This window comes from Sturnira hondurensis, unplaced genomic scaffold (genome assembly GCF_014824575.4).
Source record: "Sturnira hondurensis isolate 20B ecotype Veracruz unplaced genomic scaffold, ASM1482457v3 Scaffold0014384, whole genome shotgun sequence".
Taxonomy (NCBI): Eukaryota; Metazoa; Chordata; class Mammalia; order Chiroptera; family Phyllostomidae; genus Sturnira; species Sturnira hondurensis.
This window is the reverse complement of record NW_028087015.1, coordinates 11,482,870-11,503,788: the sequence shown is the minus strand read 5'-3', so window position 1 is coordinate 11,503,788 and position 20,919 is coordinate 11,482,870. Positions and strand designations below refer to the sequence as shown.

Here is a 20,919-nt window from a genome sequence, read left to right as displayed (position 1 = left end):
TGCTCTAGACGGCCGTGGGAGTGCAAACCCCAGATGTGACATGCACACATGCAAATGTGGTGACATAAATGTAGTAATATTAGAGGATGGGGAGGTCCAAGGCCTTGATAGGGATTGTGTTTATCATGCTGATGTGAACTGGGAATCCCTGGGAGGGAAGGGTGGTTCTCCTCGGCTGTGGGGGGATTAAACTCTAGCTGTGGCAGGTGGACTAATTTAGGTCTGTATCACAGAGCTACAAGGGACTACAGTTACAGAGACAGGAAATTGAGGAGCCTGGAAGAGTGGATCTCATGGGAAAGTGGGAATGGCCTGGAAGGAGATGTAAGATTGGAACAGAACTGAGTACATAGAAGAGTAATAACTAAGGTTTGGGGATCTGATCCCAGAAGTATAGGCCAAGTTTGTGAAGTAGTATGAAAAACTGACAGAAGTGAATTCATCCCCTCAGCAATTATCAGGGATTTTTTAAAAACACAGCCACTAACACTTAGGAATCAGTGGGGCTGTATGACTCCTCTGCTTAAATATGCCACCAGGTCATAATGTTAAAAAGAGAATCTTAGTATCACACAGTCATTGTTTAGCACAAAAGCACTTACCTCACCTGCCCTACCACCTGAGTAAAAGTTTTGATTGTCATCTTCAGGAGCTCCAACTAACACTTTCCATGACGTTGCTTAGAGGTGGCCCCACAGTTATCAGGATGGCAGGACCAGCTTGTGCTGGAGCTGCAGGAGAGGGCAGAGTGTTGACAATGTGGAAGGATGCAGGCCAGCCTGGCTTCAGACATTAGCATGACCCAAGGAGCTTGCCAAACTCAAAGTCAAAGATGCCATCCGGGTGCAGAGAGTGAGCAGAGATGAGGGTGTAACTGAGTCTTGCCAAATCAGGACGAAACTTGAACAAACGCTAAAGAGGCTGCTCGTATAAGAGGCTCAGAAATGCTAACCAGGACACTTGAGCACAAGCAGGTGCCCTTTTCTATTCCAGAGCAGGGAAGGGCCTGGAAATCAGATCAAAGAATGGAAGCAACAAGGAGCTGGAGTCTACGGGGGGAACGGGTGAGGACACATTGAAACCGCAGCATCCAGGACTCAGGGTGTGTGAACTGGGAGGTCCGTACAGAGCATTGTGACGGAGTTGGTACAGAAGCAGGGGGCTGAGGCATCTGGGGTTTCTCATGCAGCTTGTGTGTGATCTGAATTTTGTTGTGACAACACAACATGTGGTAAAATAAGAATATTCGTGTTTAATACAAAGATAAAACACAGAAAATTATATTTTAAATGGAAACACACACATAAATTAATACATGAATGAACTGCTACACATATATTATTTTCCTATAATTTTGGGGTGCATAGACTTTGTCTTTATAAGTAGTGGTGATTTTCTGGTATAATTTCCATAGAAAAACTAGAAAGATAATTTAGTCTCTGCCTCAACTTGCTTGTTTGAAATTGATTTTTATTATTGCACATGGAAATACACAAAACATTCACATGGCGGCCTTTCACCTTTTGTAGTTGATGTGGGTTTATGTCCCAAACCCAAGGATATTCATACATTTTATTTCATGGAATTTCCATCAAAGAGGAAAAAAAACGTTATGGATATATTTCTAATTTTCAATGGTGTTTTACTGAGTTGTTCCTGACAAGGAGGACACTAATTTTGATGAGGAAACCTTCCAGTTGTACACATCTGGGGCCTGGGAGACCTTCCCATAAACCACCTCCTAGGGCTATGTGTTTCAAAACTCTTTTCCCCTCCATTACCACAGGCATGGGCGCCAACACCTATAGGACCTAGTTCTATTACCTCTGACCTGGTCTTTGCATGTGTCCTATGAGCTGATGGGGACAGCCACTAGTAACTTAGTTATATAAAGCCATTACTGCAAACCCATTAAATATACTGGCTACATGTATCCCTAAGGCAGCTCCACTAACCTTAAATGTGTATGGAGATTTAATATCCTCAGCCATGAGGAGAAGGAAGGCAAGGGGTATTCAGGATAAAATTGACTCCAAGTTCAGTGAAATTATTACCTTAGACAATTTTATAAAAACACGTGACCACATAGACATGTTGAAACAGCCCATCCAAGGGACCCGTGGTCTGGCCAGGGTAGGGACTGATGGAGAGGCTTCCACTTTACCACTGATTCTTTGTAACCAGCAAGGTGATGTGCAAATAGTTTGGATAAGCATTTATTGAAAAAGTTAGCATGCATAAAATGAAAGGGGAAGACAACCCTGGCTTCCAGCAAGTGCCTTCAGCAGATCTCACCCTTAGCACTGCTCCTGCCTGCGATGACTGCTTCACTTCTCCACAACTGGGAGGCCGGTCTGTGTGGCTGTGTCCCGTGCTGCACCAAAGTGAACGTGGGGGTTGGCTACTCTGGAGGCTGTGGGCCCACGGTGCTGTCTCTGAGGGGGAAACAACTCTTTTTACCTGCAGGTGAGGCTGTGAGGAGAAGGACCCAGAACACCGGGTGTGGTCAATTCCTTCTTGACCTTCCTTCCAGCTGCTGTCCCGAAAAGTTGGGTACCTGGCACTTTACTAATACTTTTTTATAAGTTGTCTTGAGAGATACTGATGTGCTTATGATGTACGCTTAAAAGTAGAGGCATGGGAAAAATCTTCAGTCAAGAAAAAGATGAGTTTTTAACCAAGAGTGAGTCTGGAGTAGGCTGTCATGTTTACACGTTCTGGAGACAGAACTAAGGGGTGCGGACAGAAGGAGCTGAGCAGCTCTAAGTGCAGATGGAAATACAGGCCTGCTTGCTGCATTTTATTGTGTGATTTCTCATTACGCTTTGTGGGAGAAGTGGGAAACCTGTGTTTTGCTGCAGACTAGCATCATGGGTCCAAGTCTTGTGACAGCATGCTGCTCAGCACCGGGGCCTGGACCACTCTCTGGTTCTGTTTGCATCCTAGACCCTCTCTGGTTCTGTTGTGGATGCCTAGAGACAAGAGCATGTAAACTTTTCCTTTTGTGGTGCGGTGGCTAAAAAATTCCAGCCACAAAGATGCATTTGGAGGATGATATTTTTCCCAACTGAAACCAGGTGCATATATACGACTTAGAATATTTCCTTAGAGAATAAAAGCTTAAGCTCTCACCGACGGCACACAATAAATGTAGCAGTAGGAAGCGCCACAATGAGACCTAGGTCACTAACAACATGGAACAAAATATGTGTGCTAAGCATGGCTTCACTGAAATCATCCGCAGTCAGTAATTGCATTTCCAAAACAAATGAATAACTGCTTTTGCAGGGCTGTATATTGCATCTCTAGCTCTGAAACAATAGGCCTAGACTAGTCATGCTCTTTGGGGATAAACTAATCCTTCTCTGACAAGAAAACTGAAAGAAATTATTTGTAACAGATTTATAAGTCTCATGGGATGTACAGTATACTTTCAACTGCACTAAATCATACTTACTCCAACCTACAAACCACCTCACAGGCAGTGCAATATTCTAGTGAAAGCTTATGTCACAGGAGAACGCAGGAGAAAGAGACAATTCCTGGGAAAATGATGGCAGTCATGAAGGTCTTCTACAGTAGACATATGGCGTCAGTGGAAAAATAGTTTCTTATTATTTCCCTGGAGCGACCACAGAGATCATTGGAAATATATGCATCTGTAGGCATTATCAGTCTGACAACAGTGGATGTGGTCTCTGAAAGCATTCTTAACAACATAATCATAGCATGAGCAACATCGTAACACTTTAAGGGGATGGAAATCTGAGACTATCCAAACGAGTATGGGCAAAGTAATCAAAAGGTCAGAAAGTAGGTGTAATGGGCAAAGGCTGACTGGGTGATGGTGGCCAAGCCAAGAGGGAAAACTCAGAGTTGGCTGTTTTAGGGGGTGGGCCCGGGAGACACATACTGAGGAGCAAAGAAGAAGTGGATGAAAAATTATAACGAAGAAGAAATGAATGTTGAAGAAAGAAGAGATCTCAGAAACCACATTTGAGGGCCCCACCTCTGTTGCCAGCCTTGAGGCTAAGAGCCAGAAATGTGTTTTTAAAAAAATCGCTTAGTGAGCCTTTTTCTCATCAAAGTGGAAGTCCATCAATTACCACACCTGCCCGTGCTACAAACAGACAGTTAAGGTAGCTAGAAGGATAAAAGGCATTCTGATTTCATGCTTAGTTAGAAATTAAAAAATTTTACTATATAAATTCTGCAACCTCTATTCCGAACATCTCAAAGAATTCTTTCCCTGTCTGTTGTGTGATGAGGACCAGGACACCGTGTTAGCTATTGGCGGGGACACACACCCAAGGGGCCGTGTAATCTCATCTATTTCTCATGAAGAAGGGTTAGCCAGGCCTCATGTTTTATAGCAATCAGGAAGGCTATTTGGTTTTTATTTCCCTCGAGATTTGGATATGTGCTTTTATTGTTCTTTTTAGATACTTTTCAACTCAGCAGGAAAAGACTCCCTTACGTGGGAGAGATCTAATTTGGCGAATCCTCCACCGCTGTTCTTATCAAGCGGCGCACTCGGGCAGCACCTGCTTTTGCCTAATGGAGTGCTTGGCACCGAGGTCCCACACGCTGTCGCCGGGATAGTCGGTGTGCTTGCTGGGCTAGATGGGGCTCGTGCCGAATGTGAAATTTCGTCCTGAAGAGTTAAATAAGCATCATCTTTATCTTAATACATATTGGTTTCCACTGCTAATATTTTCAAGATGCTCTAAGTTTGACTCTGTGGGTTTCAAAGGTGGAAAGCCATGGGAAACACTTGGAAGTCATCTATCCACTCAAGTTGATAATAACTGAATGAGAATCAGGCACAGATTACTCTGTCCTTCCAAGGACATACAGAAGACAAAAGAAGCAGAAGAAATTGGGTATACTTTATGGTTTGATGGTTCCATTAACAGGAAGCATAATCACATCCTATTTATTAGCAAATCTCTTTTTACCTGTTTGATGTTCTGCCTTTCAGCCTAGGCAGCCATCAGTCAGCTCAAAACCTGCTTCAAAGCTCTCTCTGCCACTTGCTAGCTGAGAAATGCCTCACCTTGCTGGTTCTTGGTTTTCTTAAATTAAAATGGACATAGTAACACTTACCTCACGGAGAAGTTGTATAAATAAAATTAATCAAATGCTAAGCTCTCAAGAAACATTAGTTTCATAGTTTTTTAAGGAGTGGGGTAGACTGCACACGTAAAGTGGTGACATGCGTGCCTGGTCTTTTAGGCAGTGTAGAAGCCAGTGACCATGAGGCCAGTGTTCTTTGAGCATTTAGAAAGCACCTAAAGGTTTGAGCCCAGAGCCCCGTTGTTTATTGGTGTTCTAGACGTGCCATCTTCCTCCCCCCTTTTACTCATTTGATATTTAAATACTGGAAAAGAGTCAACGTGTAATGGTAGGTGCAGAAGAAAGAGGATTGTCTGAAACTGCTAGAGAGCAAACGATTGCTCTGTCAAGGCCACTTCATCTAAATGTCACCGTGAAATTGTGGGAGTGCAATCTTCTTCCTGTTCCTTAGTTCTTTGACTGCTGCTCGAAACATGTGGACAGGAAGATGTGAGAACCCAGGGGAGGTGGAGTTCGTCTGAGGATCTCTGGCTAGCATCACGGCCCGTAAGACTCCGGAGTTGCCAGGCAGACTCAGTCCCTCTAAGTTTTTTCTTTGGAACTTTTTGGCTGGTTCCTCTGTGGCCTACCTTGACTGCCACCTGTTTTGGTTTTTTTTTTCCCCCATAGGGTTTTTCTCCACTAAAGAAAATACCAGTCCGCCAATTTTCTGAATCATCCCTTCAGGTTTCTGGAGTTAGTGAGCAGATTGTATACATTTCCTAAGCATTTGATTATAGGGGAAAATCAAAAGAAAACAAAGCACAACACCCTGGGACAGTTGGGAGATTTTTCCGAAGGGGATACACATCTTCTGGAATGTTCTGCAGCACACTGTTTCTAACACTGGCCAGGTTTCTGGCTCTGTCCGCCTACTGTGAACAGAGAAATTCTTCTTATTATTATTTTAAATGACAGGTTTTATTACATCTGGAGTCGGGCTTTTTCAGTACACAATGAGGAGAGTTTGAAATTAGGACTTACATACTCTGTTTAAAAGTTTGCAAAAACCACACTGGTTACACATTAAGGAACATGAGTGTACAAACAACTCTTTACGGGTTTTACAGAATGAAAAGTGTGTTGAAGTTTACAAGTAACTGCTCTGGACATATCTTCCTTTTAGATTTCAGAAACTTTTAGATGATCAACCTTATAATTCCCTGTCCATGCATTTTTATGTATAATTCTTTTTGAAATTGTTATTCCTTTACAGGTATTGCACATTTTCCCCCATTTCTCTCCCCTGCCTGTTTCTGCCCTCCACTTCCACAGTCAGTCCACACCCTGTTGTCTATGCATCATGTTCTGTACGTGCTCCTTTTCTTGCTTCTTCCTCCTGTCATCCACCTCCCCCATCCCCTCTGGTCACTGTCAGTTTGTTATTTTTAAAAAGACGTCTTCATTGCTGCTCAAGTTCCTGATTACTGGTAGGACCAACATCAGTTCCTTTTCAATATTCTTTCTTAACTGGAGTAAAAAAAACATATTGTTTCCCTTCTATTGTTTACTCTTTGGTAACAGTTAATATAATGAGAAAATTGCCCTTGCGATGCCTTATTTCAATGAATTATTTGAGTAATTTTGATGTTTAGCTTTAAATTCAGGTAATCTGTACATATCTTTCATGTAGTTTTCCTATATTTACCATTTTCCTTCACTGCAAGGAAATGTCCCCAAGAACACTGATGACCTTCATGGTCATGTTCACAGAGCTTTGAGGACTACATTTGGGACGTTACAACTCGGGTGACCTAAGCAGGTACCCAAGTGATGCGTCGGGAAGGGTACACACACACTGTGAACAGGAGTGCAGGGTGTTCCTGCAGATACTGGAGGGAGGGATGAGCCAGAAAAACTGAACTTTCCAGGGGATGAGTGAGTGGGAGGCCACAGCTGCAACATATCTGAGTGGCCCTTGACACATAGGCTTACTAAATTAAAGTTATTGGCACAGAAACATGGGCGAATGTCACGCGTTGAATATGAATCAAGGGTTCATATCCTGACTCATTCATGCATCAACTCCTGCCTTTTGTGAGGTGACAGTTACATTATTCCATTGACCTCTGACTCCTTTGTGATATTAACAGGATGCCCTTTAGCTTGTACACTTGAGATTTATCTTGTTCACTGCACTGAATCCTTCACAAAGTTGCTTTCCTTTGCTCATGTTTCCATTTGTTTTAAAAATTTTGCCAGATTTCAGTCACCTCGCTCTAGTCAGAGTAGTTTATATTTCATATGGATTTTTAAAAGTGTGTCTACAGTGTTGTCAGAATGAGTTGACATGCTAAAGAATTCACAGCGCCCACAATAAAGCCCCCCGAGGAGATATTGGGAAGCCTATAAATAACACCATCAATTTAAAATTGTCTGGAGCCAATCATTTCAAGTAAGTCTCTGGCCTGTGCCATTTCTTTCTTTTTTACGATTTTATTTATTTATCTTTAGAGGGGAAAGGAAGGAGAGAAGGAGAGAATTATCAATGTACGGTTGCCTCTCATGAGTCCCCTGCTGGGGACTGGCCTGCAACCCAGGCATGTGCCTTGACTGGGAATCGAACCACAATTGTCTGGTTCGCAGGCACACACTCAATCCACTGAGCTACACCAGCCAGGGCTGGCCTGTGCCATTTCTTGATTACCAATAAGGCCGGGACGCCCTAGAACTGGCAACCGGCAGGACAGGGTGACAATATTCCTCCATTAGACTCCAGGGGTCGCTTTGCACATCATACTGCCACTGAAGCTGTCCCTTGTGCTCAGAGGGCATGCCACACACCATGTCCACTGAACGACAGTGCTAGAATTGGGACCCAAGGGCTAAGGAGTGAGGCGGCAGTGTCCTGAACTGCTTTCTAGTTGCCACATCCCTGCACAAGTTATCCCGTGACTCAAATGGCCGTACAGCCCACCCTCTAGCCTCGTGTCTCGCCAGGAGCCACCTCTTTTTGCTTCCGTGTCCATCTCAATTGCCATCTTTTCTCTAAGCTTTGCTCCAGGAAAGGCATCTTGTTTTCTCTGCCTTCCTTCAGCATGGCATACATGACGCCTGTCTCATGCTTTCACATAGTGTTGTAGGTAATTACCCCCGGGACTGCCTCTCCAGGGACTGGGGGTTTCTAATAGCCCCCCGTTTTTACCCCATTGGTTGCCCCGGGGGGTGGTCAACACCCTACACCCAATACTGCACAGATTATGTTAGTGGCAGTTTATTGGCCACAAGTACTCACGCTCCAAATGTGGAAGACAACGGCAGCATGCTGTTCAGGAACACAGAGAGGTTGTGCTGCAAATCAGAGGGAACCACCAGGGGCTGTGGGGAGACAATTGTAGTAACAAGCGGTAGAGGTGGCCCACGTTCCCCAAGGGGAGATGTGAGTGGCTTGTGTAAATCCCTGCATGGCTGGGGGGAAATGAAGCCACTACTCAGGGATGAAGAGTCACTGTGCCTGCCCCCTTGGTACAGGGCATTGTTGGCTAAGGCACTCTACCCATGGGAGCAGAGAGGGGTAGGGGAAGTGTGGTTTGGTCATTCCAGGTCCTCACAATTTTACCAGATGTCAAGGCAGCAAATAACACTGGGCCTTAATTTTAGGTCTTACACCAGAGAAGGCCCTCATTCCGTGCCTGTGAATTGGTGGTGTTAAGTGAGGCCACGTTCATCACCCTAAATGCACAGGGAACATCCTGGTTAGGAAATTTGTGAAGACCAGCATTTTTCTATCATTTGTTTTGTTCTCCCTTGTCCTCCTCCAAATTCTAGTAGTGAAGGTTATGAAGATCTCATCTTTGGCACTGTGAGGAGTCAGACTAGTGAGAACTCCCTCTGGTGTGCGGTGGGCCAAGAACTTTACAGCAGGGGATGGACACGTGGACGTCAACAGCCAGTTTTGCTCTTTCCCCATATCTGTGCACGGGATATTCTGACATTGCACAATTAGTTTTGATTATTTGCTCAGGGTAACTTAGAGCGTTTTCCAGGAGCACCAAGCTAAGCGTTGGGCATGGTCAGTATCTGGGAAGAGTCACCTGGTGCTTGAAAGGGCCAACTGTTTCAAGTTGGTTCAGATTCTAGTCCCGTATCTGCCATCTGTTAGCTTTGAGATTTTGGACAAGTGACATACTTGTCTCAGTTTTTCTACCTGCAAAATGGGAGTGATCATGATAACCCTACTTCATTGTCTAGTGTTGAGAATAAAATGTAAAAGTGCAAGTAAAGCACTTAACACAGCATCTGCCTACACCAAGTCCACAGATGCCGTAAGTTTTGTGAGTGTGGCGAGTTGAATAGTATACGCAGCAAATTCACAGCCACCAAGGATCTCGGAACATTGTCTTAGTTAGAAATAGTGTCTTCGCAGATGTGATTAAGGTAAAAATTGGGATGGGATGATACTGACTTTTAGGGAAAGGGGGAAACTAAATCCAGTGAGAGTGACCTTGCAGCAGACGGACTCAGAGAGACATGGGAAGGAGAAGAAGGCTGCAGGAAGGTGGAGGCAGAGATTGGGAGATGCAACCACTAGCCAAAGAACTCCACGGCACTGGGCAACATCGGAAGCAGAAGGAGGGGGCACTGAGCTTCCCCTGGAGCCTCGTGAGGGAGCGCCTTGACTTTGGATTTCCAGTGTCCAGAATTGTGAGAGGACACATCCCTATAGTTTGAAGCCGTGCAGATTATAGCCATTTGTTATGACAGCTCCAGGACCTTAAGAGACTCTGATATAATATGAAGTGCCTAGCACAGCAAAGCAAAGACTAAACCCTTCTTGGGGACTTGTTCTTAAGAACCCTTCTGTGGAGCAATCATCCCCCCAATACATCAAGTGCTAACCATGTACCAGAGCTACTATGGGAACCAGTGAAATCGTCTGAGCCCCTTCTGCAGAGAACAGGCTCACGTGAGGAGGAGTGCCTCCCTGGGTGCAGGTCTCTGGGGTGAGGCCCTGCAGGTGCGTGCTGCACGAAGGGGCACCCTCACAGAGGTGGCTGAGCGCAGCAGGGGTGCAGGATCTCCACAGGGTGCCCATTCTCCCTGCTGCCACCCCGACCCACACCGTGGGGGCGAGACCCTCCGCTTCTCTCCCGTCTGATCCTCCTGTCACGTAAAGTTGTTGCAGGCACCCACTTCTCTGCAGGTCACTGACAGCAGGAGGAGCCTACATGAGTGGGCGAGAGGGTACCAAGGCCATCTGGAGCCAGCAGGTGGCTACGGGCTCTGCCCTGGGGGTCACCTCCAGCTTCATGAGACATCTCCACCCCAGAGAGTGGAGTGGCCTGGTTAAATAACCTCAGACCTCTTCACATGTTAACAAATACCGGAGACATTTAAGAGCCTACCTTATTCTCCATATACCAGATGAGAACACATAATGTTTTTATTTATTTATTTATTTATTCCAAATCCCAAAATTGTCATTTCCGTTCAAGTACAAAGAGACTTCAATCTTCAAATGTAACGAAAGAAATACTTTCAATGAAGAATTCACTGTGAAAATATCAGGAGATCAGACATTGCAGACACCCCACAAACAGAGGGACAGACAGTGGCCTCCTTCTCCTTCATTGTAGGTGCAGACACACCTTCCCACCCACTGGCCTGAAAGGCAGGGGCCTGCTGCTGGGGTTCCTCAGGCCTTGGTCTGGGTGATGATCCTCTGCTGCCCTCTGGTGCCGGGCCTGGGAGAGTGTTGTTTTCCTGAGTACTTGGCCAATAGGTCTTCTGTAGGGTTGCTTATGACACACCACCCTTCTGCATTAGGTTTGGGTGGATCTTGGTGTTTACTTTCAAGTTAGGGTGACCAGCTCCCTAGCTTGTCTGGATGGGGGTTTCCTGAAACATGGGTGGGGATAACAAGCTGCTGATGGACCTGCCTCCTTCCTGGTTCCTTGTGAAATGAGAGCAGGACCAAGGCCTGTCATGTCCCTGTCCAATAACAGTGACCTTCTCAGGCAGAAATCCACCTGGACCAGTCACCACCTAGCAGAAAGCCCGTCTCTTGGCGGTCACCTCAGGTACACTGACTCTTCCTCGGTGTTGCAGAGGCATTGGCCACCCCTCTGAGAGGTGAGACAGCTAGATGCGGGGGTGGGGTGGGGGGTGGGGGGTGGGAGGGCTCCCAGGTCAGGAACTCCGTCCAGGAGAACTGATGGGCCAGAGCTTCACCTAATTTAGGAAGAAGCTCTGCAAGGAGGCCCACTATCCTGGGCCTGATCACCCAAAAAACACTACCAAGTGCCCTGTGTGGGCGCCTTAGAAAGTGGCTGGGGTATCTGAGGAAAGGTACTGTTCGCTGCCAGCCAGACAGTCAGTGCCTGTTGCTGCCCAGTCCCGAAGGCTTGCCTACCTTCTGGGTATAGCGTCGAACCACCCACACTGGGCCCTGCCATTTAGGTTGGCACTGATCCCACACCTGGCCCTGCCATTTGGCAGGTGCTGGCTCCTGGTGCTGATGCCTGTCAGTCATCATGCTTAGCTCACCACCATCTCTCACTCTTTTCTCCAACCCTCACAAAAAACAAAAACAGTTTACTTAATGAGAAGTAAAAGAGGATATGCTACTTTGATAAGAATTCAACTCTCATTCAAAACGCCCATGGCAGACCACCTGATTTGCATATTTCACATGCTCTGTTGATTTCTGTTTGAAATCAACTAAGGTGCTGATGAGGGAAAGTACAACGTGAATCTCTGTTGGGGGTCAGGTTCCAGGATGAGGGGCCTGGCACTTCAAGGCGGAGGAGTTGTGAAAAGAGGAACCCCACTGGCACCACAGACCGTGGAGGGCAAACCCAGTGCTCACGGTGATGAGAACTTACCTTTCCATCCACCGCCCAGCTGGAAGGAAACCAAAGGCCACAAGCCCTCTCTGATCAGGACATCTGCAAGGAAGAGCTTTGAGACAGGACCTAGGGAGGGAAAGCACGGGGTGGACATGCCATTGCATAGAGAAAGATGCAGGAAGACAGCCACGGACTTTGTGGACCACCAGCCCCGACCCTCACAGAAGACAGAACCCGCTCTTCCCACTCGTTCTTCATCTTCTGCTGTAGAAAAACAAGCTGCAGAAGGAGGTTGTGGGCCGCTTCTTCTCAAGGAATTTTAAAGTTCCTTTTCCAAATAGACAGCTTTTGTTAAAAAAAAAGAAGAGTAACAGATCATTTGCAAATATACAGTTAAAGATTTAAATAAAATTGTTTTGCCTGCATGTGAACTACATGTGACCTTTAGTAAACAGGTCAAGGCTATGGCTAGTTGCCAGGGAGACCAGCCTCCAGAATTAGTCTCTCTGGCTCCTAACAGCGGGGCATTCCTGTCTTTAGCCCCTTAACCTACACACTTGCAAAAGGCAAGGGGAAAAAAGAGAAAAATTATGAGTCAGTTAATGCATACAGAAAACATGGCAAACTGTGACTGAGGTTGTGGAGGGCAGACACTGTCTGCAAACATCAGTGACTCCTGGCAACAACAGTTTCTGACTCGGTCCTCCCATCCAAGCCCTCGACAAGTACACACACATCGTCCAAGGTTCTTCTCACGGCAAGAAAGTCAGCTAAGAAAAAACAAAGTTACAAACGGATGCCTGTGCACGAGTGAGTCCTCAGAGTCTCGCACGCATGGCCGTGTGTGGCAGTTGACCCTCTGAGTGCAGAAGGCATACAAGTGGGGATGGAGCACTGAGATGGATGGTCTGTGAGAATGAATTTGACAGATGATAGAAGTTTATTTTTCTTTCATGTCAGGGAAGTCTTAAAAACTGTAGGCATTTATACTATGTATTTGTAAATGTTTCCCCAGTTTCCTCCAACTTTGCATGCCATGCCTACCTTAATATCATTTGAAGATGCAGAGCTGTGATTGTGGACTAATGAGTAGTTCCTGCACTGCGGAGCATGACGGACGTGCTCCAATGTGAGCGAGGTTAGTGGGCTTTGGTGCGCCCTTGCAGTAACTACATCCTCCCTAAGTGGTGGTTCCTTGCTCAGGAAAGGCATGAGCTTTGAGTCCAGCAGACTGTGTGTTATTAATTCCTGCCCCAGAGAGTGTTGAAGTGACTGGAGGGTGACTCCGGTTCAGCCCCTCCAATGTTACCATTAACTTCAGGGATGACTTTGATAAACCATGCACTCAGGGCCTTGTTCACAATGGCTACTTGTCCCCACCACCGTTCCATAAGGTTCTGCTCCTAAGGCAGCTGAGTCGTGGAATTGTAGTGACTTGTGTGTGGTCACACAGCGGCTGGTATCTGCTGTCCGCTTTGACCTTGACTGCCTTACTGCGCTCCTGCTCGCCAGACTTCAGCTGCCAATGCTGCTGTTGTCGTAGGTACTCTGTGCGTTGGATGGGCTCTGTAGTCTCCTTGGCATCGTATTCCCCACCTTTGAAATGAGGCCAGCACTTGCTCTGCACAGGGTGTTTCTGGTCTTGACTGGCCCACAAATACGTGCCTGACCATGCTCTTGCCTTTGCCTAAACCTTGCAGGAGTTCAAAAGCCCTACTTTGTTGTATCTTCAGAGATCTCACTGCATCTGGAAGCTTCTCTATCTTGCACACTCTTCTGCTCAGAGGCCAGGCTCTGAGTAACATTGAAAGGGGGACTGGAGCTGGTAAGGACAAGGGGAACATGGAGAATGACTAGTCCCAAATTTGGGGTGGGGCAGAAATGGGATGTTTGGTGAACTTGGAGCCCCGGGCAACCTGGGAGTAGCTCACGGGAAATCTTAGGGTGTTGCTTCTGCCTGGCTTCCTGAAAGCACAGTCCCTGTGCTGATAGGAAACTAAATTATCCCTGTTCCTCTCTCTCTCTCATGTGGGACCACACTGCACGACTGCCTTTCACATGGACAAGTCATTTAGGGCAACTCATCTGGCTTGTCCTAGGGTTGCATGACAAATGTGCAGAGATGAATAAGACAGGGCCATCACCACTGGGGACTTTGAACTCTCCTGGGAGACCAGTAGCAGTTATTTTAACAGAGGCCAGCTTGTGAGGGACTGGCTCAGGTACTGGGGATTGGGTCCTGGCTCTGAGCTAATAAACATGCGTCACGGGCTGGTGCTGTCATCCAAGCTCATCCATCTTCCCCAGAACTTGAGGAACAGAACAAGAACTGTGGGCTCTGGGGCTTTGGACAATTAACTTTCTGTTTTAATATGACAAAGAATAGAAGTTGAGTAAAAGAATAAACAATGGATGCAACTTGGTCAAGTGCCCTGTTCTTCTTTGAGAATCCTCGTGGTAGAAGCTGGTGAGAGTAAACCCCTGACAGAGGTGGAGAGGGTCTTGCCCCAAGTCTGTGGTGCAACTGGAGGGTAAAGCAGGTGCCCTGGGGGCTCCAAGTTAAACAGAAGAGACTGCATGTCACCATCTCCCAGGGCAGGCCTGTTGGTAAAGGGTTAAAATGACATAAGAATAGCTCTAAAGGATGGTTACCATCCTTAGATCATTTTTCCATACAAAAGCTGGGTCTCTGTCTCCTCCCCTTGAACTTGGGTGGACTTCTGTACTCCTCCACCAAGAGCATTTGGCAGAAGTGATTCTATGTGATTCTGGGATGAGCTATTTAACAGAACACACATGGCTCCTTTGAAGAATTCTCAGGATGGGCAGAGAAGCCCAGCACGCCACTCTGGCAGGCCCCTGTGCCAGCTGGGTAACAGAGGATGCTGCAGAGAGACCCAGGCTATTTGTATCTTCCCGGCTGACCCCAGACATGAGGGAGCAGAGAAAAGCCAGATCCCTGCACCTCGTCCATCCCATGGGCATAGTGACATGTTTTTTTTTGCTTAATACCACCGAGTATGGGAAGTGTGGTGAGTTGTAACAAAACAACTGGAACCTGGCATGAGCTAAATTATATCGTATGGCACAGCCAGTGCAAGGATGTTATGCAGTGGGTGACCGAGACTTCCTACATTTCAACCAGACTCCAGGCTGCCTGGCACCCTAAGTTAGTAATCCTTTTGGATTCTTGCCAACGAGTGAAAAATATCAGAGTAAACGGGATATGGCGAGACTTTTAATAATCCCATTAAAGACCCGCTCATACAATCCTCTTTATTCCATGTTACTGGAGGTGGTCCCACTGAACGAACAGGAGGGAGAGGGGGTGACACCGCGGGGGGGCTGCCTGCAGGTGCACACACAGGTGCCCGGTGCCGGTTCCAGGAAGGAGAGCATGTGGACTCTAGAGCCGCGATGGCCACCCGGTGTGCCAGAAGAGTATTTTAATCACGCAGCCCTGACCCTTTTTTCCCTTTAGAGTGTCAAATAAAAAAATGACAATAGCCAACACAACAACAGACATTTTGTGTGAATGAATCAAAAGTGTACCCATTTCTTGTCAGACCAGCAAAAAAATATAACGTGTTTTTGGCATGTTGCAGAATTTTAGTAATTAGTGTATGTGTGCCATGAGATGAAAAGGTTGAAAATCTAGAGGGACCTTGGCCATGGTGAAGTCTCCTGGGCCACCAGGAGGACCAGCAATGGGAACCTTGAGAGATAGCGAATCGCCATATGGAAGACCTGGGGTTTGATAGCTGGGTGAGAAAGTTCAGTTTGCACTCCCCCATCCCCAGGGCGAGGAGAGAATGGAAACCAATCTTGCATATGTATTTATTTTTATTAAACAAAAGCGTAACATTGACTTTTCCTCGCCAGGTAGTCCTTAGCTTGCCATCACAGCCCCTTCAGCAGAGGTCTCCTTTGTCCAGGTAGTCCCCATGTGTGTGGCTTCAAAGAAGCCTTACCCTTTACACTAGGGACTCAGGCTTACCCACCCCTTTGCGAACTTAATTCACCTCGAAGGAGCAGCAAGCCAAAGCATGACTTAGCTTTTCAACAGAAGCAAGCCTGTAATTTCAAAGCTTGCATTGGCTAGTGGCACTTCTAACTGTGTCGGGGTGATTATATACTTGCAGCTACATCACCTGTGTGATGGTGTGGGATGGATCAGGGCCAAGCACATTCGCCCCCAATGGAAACTGTCAGTCACGCCCTCCAGGCCTGCTGGTGAAGCAAGTTCCAGGAGAAAAGTCTAAAAATGCACTTTGCTTGAGATGATAGAAACATGGAGCTCGTTAAGCACAAACTAAAGACAGTTTAAACAATAACGGTGGTCACAAGATGTTTATTTAGTGTCTGCCTTTTGCTTTAAAGATAACATCACTGATCTACAGTCATGTGATGTTTTGCAGAATCTTGGTTTCTTAGCCCAGTCAGATCACCCAACCACAGTGAGGAGGCTCCAGACAAGATGACGTCAGGAACGAGATTAATCAGACGAAGGAAAACCGCTGAAGCTCACACAAGAGCTAAGCAGTCAGCATCACCTATGACCCCTAACGCCTAATCCTCAAACTTTGCCTTTAAAAACCCTTGATTGAAAACCACTGGGGAGTTTAGGGTTTAAGTAATACCTTCTGGTTCTCCTTGCTTGGTGCCCTGAAAATAAATTGCTCTGATTTCTCCGCTGCGAAGTTTGAGATTAGTATTTTGCCTTGCTATGCGTCGAGCTGGGAACTCGCCCTTAATTCAGTGATGGCAGTTTATGAAAACTTTAGTCATACGAACTACTTAATGTGAATGTGTTTCTTCTGAATTTCAGCTAATTTAATTAAAATGGAAATGTGTTTATTAAGTGCAAAACATTCGCAGAAAACTGCACTAGTCACAAGTGAGCAGATTGGTGACTTTGCACCAAGGGAAAATGCCCATGTAAATAGTTGCAACATCAAGAAAGAGGACACTGCCACTGTCCCCAGCCTGCCACTGCCTAGCCACTACACCCTCATCCCTAAGGGCAGCCACGCTTCGCTTCTGACTTCGCAGACTAGACATTACTGTGCTCCATGTTTGACTCTCTATAAATGTAATCAAACGGGGCTCTCTTTTGTGCCCGGCTTCCTCTGTCCAACGTATTTATTTTAAGTGTCATCTGTTTCACTGTGCAGCAGGAGGTGTTTTCACAGCAGTGCAATATTCCACTGCAGGCCTTTATTTACCCATTCTATCACTGATGGATATGGGCCTTATTTTTACTTTTTTGCCTGCTAAAAAGTGCTATTACAAGTGTTTTGTGCACATCTTTTGATGCACATAGGTATAGTTTCCAGTTTGATATTTATACGCTTATTTTGTGCATATTGGTGGACAAGTCCGTGGATTTATACTCTTACATGTACTGTAGTTTCATTGCATCCTCACTAAAACTTAGTATTGTGTCTGACATTTAAAAAAAGAGGTATGTTGTTAGTTATGCTATAAATTTCAGTATTGTTTTAATTTATATATTTTCTTAATGACTAATGAGGTTTTGTACTTCTTCCAATCAATTTCCATTTTCTCTTGCATAATGTTATTATTTAAAAAATCATTCATTTACTCATTAAATATTTCTTAAATTTCTAGAAAGTCTGACGCCATGAGCAAAACCAGGCAGGTCCCAGCTCTTAACAGAGTTTACATTTTGGGTAGGAAGCCAGGAGTTAAACATAAAAACACACAAAAATGCCAAATCACAGCTGTGTAACTGCTGCAAAAGGTGGTAATGTGGCATGGTGGTAGAAAATACTAAGAACATTTTATTAAGTCAGAGATTTCCAGGCAGTCTTCTCTGAGAAAAAGTTAAACCTAGCTGAGGTCTTAAAAACGACTAGGAGTTAATTTGGTGCAGAAAGCATGGCCGAGGCCCCCAGAAAAAGGAGGAGGCATGTGCACAGTCCCTGTCCAGGGCCACTTCACCCTTGCTCAGGAGGGATGTCGCCCCGGCCAGTCAGCCCGTTCTTTGCCAGACACTGTATTGTGGTGTTGGCGTGCACGTCAGTTAGTTTAGGCGAAGACTCCAATTGTTACAGAACAGAGTTCCAAGGGGTGGGGGTAATATTTGGCCCACCGAGGGATGCCAAAAACTGCTACAGAGAACAGGCACCCTCCCAAGGACGGTATAGTAATACCTACTGGGCTCATCTGTTCGCTGCCAATTGGAAAGACGTCTCTCAATGCCAGAGACTTGTGAAAAGGAAAGGACAGGTTTATCTAAAGCTATACAGACTTAAAGAAGTGACCCAATATCCCCATTAATATATCAAAGTCCTTCAGTATAACTACAGACACCCACAGCACTTCCTTCTCCCCCTGCCCTAACTCGGGGTACCGTATCTCAGAAAAAGAAGCACATGTCCGAGTTACTGTCAGCTGTGGTACTGAAACTCAGTACTGTCAGCTGTGTTGTCGTCCAGGCAGGATCTCCAATCTAAAGTCATGCGGCACCTTCCACTGGCAAGAGGTCTTTGTACCAATATTTCCAGTCAACGTCTCTCCTGCTTTCCAGGCCACACAGCCAAAGGGAGCATCCCAAAGCCATGTGGGCCTCTTCTACCAAAGCTGCAGGGGTCAGCACTCTGACCAAAAGCGTGTGGCTTTCTTCTTCACCTGGCTGCAGAGGTCTCCATTCTGGCAAAGCTGTGTGGTTTTCCCTTTCACCTCACCAAGAGGGGGTCTTCACTCTGCCCAAAACCACATGGCTCTCTCTTTCACCTGGGCAAGGGGGGTCCTAACTGCCCAAACCGCATGGCTCTCTCCTAATGGCTGCAGGGGTCCTCACTCTGCCCCAAACCTCAAAGCTCTTTCCTCAATGGCTGCCGCATCTGCGTTTAAATCCCCTCGCCAGTCCTCCTTTGCAGCCCATTTCCGACTTCTCCCACAATTGGTTACACCTGCCAGGACTCCCCTATTATTACAAGTTTACTGGGCTGCCATAGTGAGTCTGGGCAGGTGTGGCCCCATGGCGTGGAGCCAATCAATTTCAAGCTCTCACGCAGGTGCTGTAACTCAGGAGACCTGCCTCCCAGTTACATCCTGGGTAGAAGTCACTCCCTTCCCCCTGGCTCAAAGCATGGCCACAGCTATTTAACATATCTATGAAACCAGTTAAAGGTTATAGATACGTTAAATGACCATTCCAGAGGTTAGCTGCGAAACTGTTGCTAGGCAAAACAGCTCTCAATGGCCCTGCTCCATTTGTCCCTTTCCCCTGGTGGGGAGGGGTGAGGACATTTCCTGGACACCCTGAACTCTGGACCTCGTTTCAAATCCTTTTGTGGGCCCCTCCCTCTTGGCTGCACCCTGTTACACACTGTGTCTCCCACACAGACTTGCTCCCAGGAGAAAAAGCACTAGGAACACCCCCTTGGTCCAGCTGTGACAAGCATACAGCCATGTTTACTGAGAAGGTGCAACACCTCTGTACATCTGTCCTCAGTGAAAGGACGGGGCACACAGTGGGGAGGCCCACCCTCTGTGCTCAGGCAGTCTCATCAAGTGCCTCCAAGTGTCAGCCAACACAAAAGTACCCTGAAGGCAGAGGGCCCTCCTCAGGAAGCAAAGGAAGACAGGACCCACAGGGTTTTGTTACCGAACAAGGGGGGGGGGTGGCGGACAATACTTGGCCCACCCAGGGATGCCAAAAACTGCTTCAGAAAACAGGGGCCCCTCTCAAGGACAGCATACTAATATCTATTGGGCTCTTCTGTCCGCCGCCAATTGGAAAGACATCTCTCAATGCCAGAGATTTGTGAAAAGGAAACAAAATGTTTATTTAATGCTATTCAGGCCTAATGCCTTCCTTAAAATATTAAAGTCTTTAAGGGTATACACCTACATACACACACACACACACACACACACACACACACACACACACAGCGCTCCCTTCTCCCACTGTCCCAACTCCCGGTACCGTAAATCAGGAAAAGAGCACACGTCCGTTTTTCAGGTCACTGGCACGTGAGCTGTGTCGCCTGCCTGTCCAGGCAGGATCTCCAATTAATCCAAAGTCATGCGGCACCTTCCACTGGCAAGAGTTCTTTGTACCAAGTTCCAGTCAAAGACTCTCCTAGGTTCCAGGCCACTCAGCCAAAGGGAGCACGCCAAAGCTGCGTGGGCCTCTTCTACCAAAGCCGCACTCCACCAAAAGCGAGTCTTTCTTCTTCACCTGGCCGCAGGGATCTCCATTCTGGCAAAGCTGCGTGGTCTTCCCTTTCACCTGGCCAAAAGGGGGTCTGCACTCTGCTGAAACTGCATGGCTCTCCCTCCTAATGGCTACAGGGGTCTACATCTTTCCAAAACAGCGTGGTTCTCCCCCTCACCTGGCCAAGAGGGGGTCCTCACTCTGCTAAAGCCACATGGCTCTCTCGCAGGCACTCTCTCTGAGAAGCAGCCCCCAATTACATCCTGGGTAGCAGCCACTCACTTCTCCCTGGCCCAAAACTTGGCCACAGCTATTTAACATGTCTATGAAACCAGTTAAAGGTTATAGATATGTTAAATACCATTCCAGAGGTTAGCTGCAAAACTGTTGCTATGCAAAACAGCTCTCAATGGCCCTGCTCCATTTGTCCCTTCCCCCAACTGACACCTGGGGGTGGGGGGGTGGCGAGGACATCTTAATAATATTTCCTCCAATATTCCTATACACTTTGAGTTCTGGACACCATTCCAAATCTTTTCTGGGCCCCCCCCTTGGCTGCACCCTGTATCAGTTTCACAGCTCAGATGCAAAGTCACCCATGGTGCAAAGTCACCCATGGCAGCAGCTTCCATGGGTGGAGGTCTGAGCCCTACCCAGAGCCATTTGCCCAAGCACCAGAGATTCTGCACGGGGGGGGGAACCAGCTACATATGTGTGGCTGTGACCATGTCAAAATGAAGATAAAACATTTTTCAATGAAAATAACTAATTAGAGAATAAGAGAAAATGACTCAGAAATGATTTTGAAAACTCAACAAGGACAAA

The 20,919-nt window shown here is 46.6% G+C and overlaps 1 long non-coding RNA gene across 1 annotated transcript; it reads left to right on the top strand.

The window, feature by feature from the left end:
- Nucleotides 1-9,170: 9,170 nt before the first annotated feature.
- Nucleotides 9,171-18,399, top strand: LOC118998561 (uncharacterized). Its single transcript, XR_005068887.1, has 3 exons — nt 9,171-9,182; nt 14,585-14,588; nt 18,340-18,399. It is a non-coding gene; the product is annotated as an uncharacterized LOC118998561 (long non-coding RNA).
- The last annotated feature ends 2,520 nt before the right edge of the window (nt 18,400-20,919 follow it).